At 50.7% G+C, this 9,869-nt stretch overlaps 1 protein-coding gene across 11 annotated transcripts in view; it reads left to right on the top strand.

Moving 5' to 3' along the window:
• The first annotated feature begins 7,669 nt into the window (after positions 1-7,669).
• Positions 7,670-9,869, top strand: part of LOC144729367 (neuronal cell adhesion molecule-like) — a 211,979-nt gene continuing 209,779 nt past the window's right edge. For 10 of the 11 annotated variants that reach the window (XM_078609575.1, XM_078609580.1, XM_078609583.1 and 7 more), the window contains exon 1: positions 7,694-7,757. The gene's annotated coding sequence lies outside the window, so the exon portion shown is untranslated. Of the gene's footprint in view, positions 7,758-9,869 lie in introns of all 11 variants that reach the window. The other variant, XM_078609574.1, reaches the window with a different exon arrangement.

The raw sequence follows: 9,869 nt of genomic DNA, 5'->3' as shown, positions 1-9,869 counted from the left end.
CGTGTGTGCTGCCCATCCACCCCCTCCGCGAGTCGTGCCGGCCGTCGTAGGCGCCCGCTAAAAGCACATTGCCCCCAACAGTCTGTTAAGGCGACGCGGGGGATCTTTGGGGGGGCCAGCTACAGGGGGATTCCCATTGTAGTCGAGTTTATCTCCCCCGCCCCTTACATCTGCTGCTGCTGCGGCTGTGGCTTTTCCTCCCCAAAATGCACTCGTCTCGCCTCGCTGGCTGGCCGGGCGGCACGGGACCAGATGGTCCCTACATTGTATCTCTCTCAAACACCTCCCAGGCTCAGCGGATAAGAAACTCAAACGGACATCTTGCAAGCAGCCCCCTCCATCCCCAGCCCCGCCTCCTCCTACCCCCCAACCCTTCCCCCCTCTGCTCCCTTTTCCCCGGCCCCACTCGCCAGGATGAAGATAATGATTCTACTGCTCATGACGATGTTGATGTTGTTCTTTATTTACCCAAAACATCCATTGCCGGTGCCACCCATCTGTGCACAAAGCCTGGCAACATTCCCCCTTGGGTAAATCCTGCTGTGCCATCCCTACGGGTATTCAACCAGGCTCGACTCCGCGCTCAGCCTCCGAGATCTTCACAAGGTCAGGGGAGACTCTAGAATGGTGTCTTGGAGACTCCAGACTGGTGTCTTGTAGACATATACATTTTACAGGACAGCGACCTCAAACAGAGGACGTTCCTGGGGAAACCGGGACGGGTGGCAACCCTTGTCGGGGGGGGGGGGGGTATTTATTCAAATTAGTTCATCGGGGAATGTGAGAGATGACCTCACAGCATGTCACGACGACCTCTAGACGGTCCAGCAAACTCCCCCTTAACAAGGTCGCGTCTCCTCCACCGTCAACTTCAATCAAAACCGCACTCGGCACGTATTCAATCTTGATTTGAAGCTTTCGTGACTGCAGGAATCCATACTCTTTGGTTCTTTCTGTAAAGTCACGTAGTTAGAAAATAAAATAGAATAGATCACGACGTTTCGGGCGCAACACAAGCGTCCGTCATCAGGTGGGAAAGCTTGTGTTGCGCCCGAAACGTCGTGATCTATTTTATTTTATACCTACGTGACTTTACCGAAAGAACCAAAGGGTTCGGCACATATTCTCGCAAAAACCGACGCTTCTCCACCCCGAGGTCAGCTGCCTCTAAAACACGAGGACAATCCCTGGCAGCATCAACAACAACGACAACAACAACAACAACACAAATCTGCGCAGGTGGCAACTGCCTCGAGTCATGCGCAATCCATTGACGGCGATTTTATTTCTGCAACAATCATCCTCTCGTCGCCGCAGAATGGTGGCGGCCAATTTATTCGGTGGATCAATGCCAACGGCTCAGCGCTCTGATCGCCAAGACGAGAGGGTCTGCGGGAGAGAGTTCGTGTCGTGTGGTTTTTGTTTTGGCTCTTCCTCCTCCTAGATTTGAAGCTTTCGTGACTGCAAGGATTCACACTCTTAGGTTTTTTCGGTAAAGTCACGTAGGTAAAAAATAAATAATAATAATAAATAATTGAAATAATAATAGAAATTAAATAATAAATCACGACGTTTCGGAGGCAACACAAGTCTCCGTCATCAGGTGGGCCCGTCCCAGCTAGATTTACTGTCTCAAGTAAATCTAGCTGTGACGGTCCCACCTGATGACGGAGACTTGTGTTGCCTCCGAAACGTCGTGATTTATTATTTTATTTCTATTATTATTTCTATTATTTTTTTACCTACGTGACTTTACCGAAAAAACCTAAGAGTATCTTCCTCTTCAGTTGAAGGAGCGCAAACCACAGTGGTTTACGATATGGGTCCGTGGTTTTTGGCTGCTCTGCCACGCTTCTCTATGGGTGTCTCGATGTATATATATGGGTCTCTACGGAGCTCGTTGTGCCTCTATGGGTTGGCTACATTGTCCATGGTTTGGGTTGCGTGGCCACAATCGAACTACTATGGCTCGTGTCTCTAACTCTCTCTCCGCTGAAAGGCGCTGCCGGTCTCTCTTTTATTTTTTGTGAAGGCATTGACACGGCAGCTGTATCAACATTGGCCGCAAACACTGGCGATTCGGAGGCGTTTGCACCGTAGGTGTGCGCTGTTAACTGTGCAACTTGGCTTTGTATCCAGGTATCTGCAACGGACATCTCCTCCCTCCCGTTAATGCAGCTGCTCGTGGAGGTTTACTCAGTGAACCCGCCTTCTGTTTGTGTGGGGGGAGGGAGGAGAGGTTGGGGAGCGGTGGCGCAGCGGTTAGCGCGCCGCGCTACGAACCCCGGCGTCCCGAGTTCGATTCCCGCTCACGGCCAACACGAGCGGCGATTTTATGAACCGGTCCTGGGTCTCCTTTGAGTCGATTCAGCCCTTCAAAAAACGTGTACACCCGCTACCTGGTGCGGTGCGTAAACATCGCCACTAGCGAGGGCTTCGCAATCATTAAGCAATTTTAAGTTAAATCACAAAACTCACATTCTTAAACTTGCTTTTACGTAAGATTATTTTATAGTGTTATTTTTTTAATATGCCTCCGACATCAATTTATTATAAAGCTATCGCGAGGGCTTCGCAATCATTAAGCAATTTTAAGTTAAATCACAAAACGCACCTTCTTAAACTTGCTTTTACGTAAGATTATTTTATAGTGTTATTTTTTTAATATGCCTCCGACATCAATTTATTATAAAGCTATTTTTTTTGTACGGAAATTGTTTTTATTCTTCTTATAATTTAGTCTTTCAACAATGTTTTTGATTAATCTCTACAGCACTTTCAATGGCATCCTTTGCACGAAAGAGTGCGAAAGAAATAAAGACTTGATTAATTGATTGAAAGGCGGCCGGGCGTGGTGCTGACCACCCACCCCCTCGTGTGATGTGCCGGCCTTCATAGATGCTCGATAACAGCACTTGCCCCCCCCCCCAAAAAAAGTCTGCTAAGACTATAGGGGGGATCTTGTTTGTGGTGAGGGAGGGGGGGGGGGGTTATGTGGGTCAGAGGGGCGGGTTTGAGTTGTACCGGGCGGTGACGATTCGTCTCTGTCTCTGTGAAGCCACCCCCTACCGCCCTTCCGAGATTTGCCAGGTGCGAGTTTTGTTCAGGTATAGCCAGCTGCCGCTTCTAATCTCTACCCGCCCGCCGTCTGTTGGTGTTCCGTTAACAAGCAGGAGGAATTACAACTCCCCTTTATTGCAGGGACTGCTGCAAGGGGGGGTGGTGCGGGTGCTGCCGCGGTTGTAAAGATTACGCTTTGCTGGACTCGCTACCCAGATTGTTTGGTGATGCTGCCACTGCTGCTGCTGCGTCGGCAATGGTGCACACACACAATGACGCCGTGGCCGTATATTTAATCCACAATAGGCAGCTTTTGGGGCAATGGCTCTTCTTCGCAGCACACAAAGAGTCCCAAAAACATCGAACACATCGCCGACGAATTCGCCGTCCCCGCAACATCCTTGGCGGTGCCACTGAAGTCCACGCAGCGTCTACCGCCTCCATGGATGGCTTGAAAACACGTTTCAAACCCGACGATTTCCCCCTTCTGATGAAGACGGCACATAGGTGCATAACAAAAGTATATCATCGAGGTACACCACTGTGGTATATCAACGTGTGAGAAGTGGCGTGAGAATAGGAGCGCCATGGGTCTGAGCCCACAGATCCAAAAACAGCTCTCAAAGCGTTGGGAGACCATAACAGAGCAACCCCAACACTCTTGGCCATCGCTTCGGAACGACCCCGGCACGGCACGTGGTCGGCTTTCTTAAAGGTCGTGAAAACGCCGCAACACCTCCCCCACACAACACCCCCTCCACCAACTCCTCCTCCACCCACCCCCCACAGCCGCTGGCCGTGTAGCTCCCTCCATGCCTCCCGCCCGTATTGATTTTGCGATTTTCACGGCGCCACGCGATCACGCGGTGATGTCACCACGAGCCCCCTTTTTTTCGGTGGTGGCCAAGTGGCGCGCGCGTGGGCGCGTGCGCGTGCGTGCGCGTGCTCTTCCCTTTCCGCTTGTGACCTGAAGTACGCGACGGGGAGCCTTTGTGTTGGGTGTCAGTGCCGGTTGCCGCTCGGCCAAACTCAATTGCTTGGTGGTTCCGCGCACGCGTTATCGATCGGAGCGCCGCTGACGGCCGCTACAGGGACGCGTGCCCCGGGCGGTGACGCGCGCCCAGCGTTAGCGCGGGTCGTCGTTCTCGCCCTCCTCGTCGTCATCGTCGTCGCCGCCGCCGCTCCTCGTTGAACGCGGTTGGAATCCGGCAGAGATTTTCACGGTTCGAATCCGGCGGCCGCCCCGGTTAATGCTGCAGCTGCGTTAAACCGTGTTCGTGCGCGCGCCGTCTGCTTCGCAGCGTTAGCGGAGATTAAAGACTCCCACTCCCCATGATGACATTCGCAAGAGTATTGCCATTTCGGTGCAAATTTAACAAAGTACCCGCAGGTATTTACTCAATTGGTGGAAGTTACATAGCCAAGCATTGCCCCCTGCTGTACAAAAAAAACTCCATAGGACCCTTCTGATGCAGAGTAACGCGACTCGATGAGGCATTACGGGTGTGTGAGCAGGCATTAGAGTAATAATGATGTCCTAGCCAGGCCCAGTCGCACTTCTAGAGTAGAGCACGGCGAATGTTTACATTGCCTCCGAGTGGCGGCGTGATTGTTTAGGTTGGCGAGGCTGGCTGCTTCTCGTGTAAATGAACGAGCACAATAAACTCGTTTGACTGCAGCCATCAAAGGCAAGCTGCCCGTATTAAGTTCAGATTTTACAAAGCACATTTTTGACCAGCGTTTATCTAAAGTGGTTTCACAGCGAGAAACAGGCACCATCATTAGCGTCGCCGTCATCATGCGTCATCCTCCATCCGCTGCTAGATGTAGGCCTACCCACATCGTCATCATCACCATGATCCGCCATGGTGAATCCGCTCCTGGTTTGTAATCCTAGCGACGTCGTCACCATCATCACCATTATGCCCCATGGTCGATCCACTGCTGAATGCAGGCCATCTCCATCCTGTCCAAGCGACGCCGCAATCAATCTCACTCTTGCACAGCGCACCATACAACTTACCCGCGTATGTGTGTGTGTCTGTATATATATCTCACACATTGGTTTTGCTTAACGTCAAAACATTTACATCATGGGGCCTCCTTTGCCGGCACCAAACTATGATAATAGGGTTTTCCCCTGCATTAACCACAATGCTTGTGATTCCTTGTAAAAGGTTTCAGTTTGGTGTTTTGACATCGTAACACCTGTTTTGTTGCCAGAAAAAGGGGAAAGGCCTATTCTCATATGTTGGTACTGGCAAAGGAGGTTCCATGATGTAGATGCTCACCCCGAGCTCTCATTACTCTGATAGTGCGTTGTCTTTGAGCTGTACGCCTTTTGGTGTCCTCTCGTCTAACACCAATTGAGACGGGGCTCAAAAGAAAGCTGTCTCTGTTGTGGACCAATCACTTTCAAATACAATGCATATATTATCAGAGTATGTTTTTTTTTGCATTCTGACCACAAGCATTGTGGTTAATGCAGACATGATTCCTCGTAAAAAGGTTTCAATTTGGTGTTTTAATATCTTAACACCTGTTTTGTTGCCAGAAAAAAGGAGAAAACCTATTATCAAAATATGTATTAAAGCCACGGGTACTCGACGTACCGTGTTAGCTTTACTGTGTTATAAATACACGGTCAAGTCAAATCTGTGGGTATTACATCAAAATATTGTTTTGCAGTGTAACGATGCATGAATGAGTTCGTGGGTCACAATCAATGATCACGATGATATGTTTGAAAAACAAAATTGTGGCTGAGATTGTGCGTTACGTCAGAAAGAAGGCTGCACGGTAGGAATTTACAAGGGCACGCGTTCAGAGGTGTAACGAAAAATAAAACATCGCGGTGCCAACGCCGCACGCCTGTGACAGTCATTCTCAAAGTCACATTCAACTCAGAGTCACATTGAACTCACAGTCATTCAACTCAGAGTCACACCATCAACCTGGCCCAATTGTCGCCAAGATGCCACCGCAACTTTGCTTTCAGCCACATCTCGCCGTTTATTGTTTCATGCGCTACGATGTAGGGGGCTCATTGCCCGAAACGTCGCCCATGATATATACTTGTTTTTTTTCCTATGACGGCCACGCATTCAGTGTTATTGACGAACGAATTTGTTGAGCGTTGTGATCATTATCCTAGAGCTCCACTGTCAATGCATCATCGCCGGCGTTGCTGTACAGTCAACACTCGACCGCCAAAGTGCCCTCTCACCCCAGGCTATAATCCAGTCTTAAATAAATAAATAAGCTTTCATGATACAACTTTATGTGCCATGAAAAAGGTCCATCGCCCAAAACGTCGTCTAGTATATATATTTTTTCACTTTTAGGATCACGGTGTTCTTGATGAATGTGTTGATTTTGTTGTTGTTGTTGTTCATAGCTCTTGCTCGCCGCTGCCAACGTAGCAGCGATTGACCAAGCAGCAATTTACACTATGAGACCTCCTTTACCAGTGGCAAAATATAGTAGTAGGTTTTTACCATTTAAACTGGTACAAAACTGACACCTTTATACAAGGCATCATGCCACTGGTAAAGGAGGTCTCATAGTGTAAATGCTTACCCCGAGCTCTCAATACTCTGATAGTGTGCTGTTTTTGAGTTGTACGCCTTTTGGCGTCATCTGGTCCAACACCAATGGAGACTAGGCTCTAAGGAAAGCTGTCTCGGGTGTGGACCAATCAACTTCAAGGACAGTGCATATCATTACCATTATCAGAGTTGTTTATTTTTGTTTGCATTTTCACTGCTTGTGTTGCGGTTATTGCAAACATGATGCCTTGTATAAAGGTGTCAGTTTTGTACCAGTTTAAAGGGTAAAAACCTACTACTATAAGCAGCAATTTGTTTCATTTATACCCCAAAAAAATAAGAATCAAGAATCAGGTGGTGACCCACGGCTAGGGGGGGGGGGTGGGGGCACGCTTGTGGCCATTGTGACGCTGCGTGTGTTGACCAGTCCCGGCACGACCCCTGCCATGTTTGCCCATGGGCGTGCCGAAACTTGCAGCGAGACACGAGCAACGCAGAATGCCCGGGACGCTAATCCGGACAAAGACAAAGATTCCCCCCACCACCACCCCCGTCTCGTCGTGTTAACAGACTGTTAGGGCAAGTGGCTGTTAAGCGAGCAGCTTATCAAGGTGCCGGCTCGGCGCACCACGAGACGGTGGACGGTGTCGCCAGCCACCACGCCCGGCCGCTTTTGTCTCCCCCAGCGCTGATTTTTTGTTTTGTTTAAAAAATATAAATATACAAATCGCAGAGGGTACTTATTTTTTGACCGGCTCAGAACATTCGTCGCTGTTATATTGGCCGTGAGCAGGAATGTCATCTCTAGTCGCCGCATTTAGTTGCATAAGCACAGCGCGCGAACCACTACGCCACCGCACCCCTCCCACCAGCACACACGTGCGCAAACAAAAAAAAACCGTGAACACGCGCACGCACGCGCGCAAACACAGCAGCGTCCGCCCGCGTGTTTGAGAGTGAAGTAAAAGAACGCGACCTTATACCCCACCCCGCACCGGCCCGCCTACCTCCAGCCAGCCATCTCTCTCTCTCTCTCCACCCCCTCCCACCCACCCACCCCCCCACGGTGTTGCGTCACGGTGACACTGTCTGTTGAGATCGTGGCACTCCACACCTGTGACAGCCGACGGATTTCTTCCTCGTGGCTAGGTAAGCGCGCTTACAACGGTTCGGCAGGGGGTGGGTGTCCCTCCGCAACGTTCATTTGTTTTGCAAGCTCCGCTCATCGGAGGCTGCCGGTGCTAATTGGTTTCCGTTAGCGCCCCTGGGCTTGCAATCCAGAGAGGGTCGTCTGTTCGAGACGGTCTGGGCAGTCTGAAACAATGGGGGGGGGGGGGGTGTGTGGAAGATTGTCAACTCCACGCCACCCACCAACATATATCTGCCTCTGTCCACCCATCAGTATCACGCGGTATTGGTTACATGGTGAATTCGTTCGGAAAGGTGTGTGGGTGTGTGCGGTGGGGAGCGGTAGTGTAGCGGTTAGCGCACTGCGCTATGAACCTGGCGACCCGGGTTCGATTGCCGCTCACGGCTAACACCAGTGACGATTATCTGAACCGGTCCTGGGCATCCCCTAGGTCGACTCAGCCTTAAATGAGTACCTAGTGCGGTGTGTAAAGATCGCCACTGGGGAGACAAAGGCGGTCGGGCGTGGTGCTGGCCACCCACCCCCTCGTTCGTGTACCGTTCCGGTCTTCATAGGTGCTCGCTAACAGCACTTGCCCCTACAGTCTGGTAAGGCTATACGGGGGGTCTTTGTCTTTGGTGGGGTAAAGTGTGGGTAACTCCCACCTCTTCCAAGATATGTGGGCAGCTTTGAAGAAGTAGGCCAACACAGCCTCTTGGGAGGGCTCCCAGTGTACTCTTGAGCGAAGGCCCCTTGAGCCAGCAGTGGATCGAGCAAGCGATTGCAGGGCTGCGCCTTGACAGAACTATTTCATTTATATATTTAACTGAGTCGGGCTGCTTATGAAAGGACGTTAACTTCATTCGCTCAGTATGATTTTTTTGAGTACGTTCATCTGCTCGCATTTGATAATGATTTAACTATCCTACAGATTCAATGACGAAATGTGCAGTGGACCCCTATGGGCTATCTGCCCATGGATCGTGACGATGATGATGATGATGACAGGTTAAGTGGTTATTATAAGTTCGTAGCGGGTCTGGGTCTGTGTGTGTGGAGGGGTGGCGTAGTGGTGAGCGCACTCCCCAATGAACCCGGCTACCTGAGTTCCATTTCTCGTTTAATACAATCACGGTGCCACATATTTGAGCCGGTCCTGGGCCTTCTCGAGGTCGACTCAGCCTCAAATGAGCATTGGGGAGACAAAGGCGGCCGGGCATGGTGCTTGCCACCCAACCCCCTCGTGTACCCGTTCCGGACTTCATAGGTGCTCGCTAACAGCACTTGCCCCAACAGTCTGCTAAAGGCTATACGGGGGATCTTTGTGTGCGTGCGTGTATGCGAGAGACACTGAAGCAATCGTACACGTGAGGCTGGCTGGCTTGAGAGTCGAGGCACAGCTGTTGTGTAAAAGGCTTGCTGGAGGCAACGAAGAATCTCGTTAAAGTCGCGAGCAGGTGGGTGTCATTGCTTCCCATTATCTTGACGTGCGGGGAAGCCACTGAGATTCGCCACTACCGTTTGGCAGTCGGTTAACCACTTGAATGAATGCACCCGGATCTCGGAAGATGAGCTGCGTTAAGCGCTGGCGGGTGCAGTACTTGCATGGGAGAATGCCGAGGAATAACAGGTGTTGTAGGCTGCGAGGCAGCCGGCAGAGTGCGGTGCAGCAGCTTAACTTGACCTAATCGCTGCCCCCAAATCAAATCATCCCCGACACCTCTGACCTCGTTGAGTCTCGATGGCTTAGCCAGGATTTTGAGCCTGGCGATTACTTGGATATAAATTCGACGAGGAATAGCGGATGGACTTTGTTGAATCCATCCGTGTTGCCCTCCTTCGTGCAGCCGGTGGGGGGTTCCTTCGGGTTCCCAAAGTTGCTTTGCTCGCCACGCGAAGCCAAATAAGACGTCGTTGGCTGAATTGGCTCAGACCTCCTAATGGCTCCCTTGAAGGGGAATGCAGTCTGCAAGGCTTCCCCGTGTAACTAATTGCCAATATTACATTATTGCTATGCGAGCGTGTGCAGTCAAATTACAATTAAACTCGACCACGGCGTCGTTAAGCTGAAATCGCGCTCGTACGTTGTGACTTCAATTCGTTGCGAGTGACGCGCAATTGCCATTGACCTC

This window comes from Lampetra planeri, chromosome 32 (genome assembly GCF_965212315.1).
Source record: "Lampetra planeri chromosome 32, kcLamPlan1.2.h2, whole genome shotgun sequence".
Classification (NCBI taxonomy): domain Eukaryota; kingdom Metazoa; phylum Chordata; class Hyperoartia; order Petromyzontiformes; family Petromyzontidae; genus Lampetra; species Lampetra planeri.
This window is presented reverse-complemented; position numbering and strand designations above follow the sequence as displayed.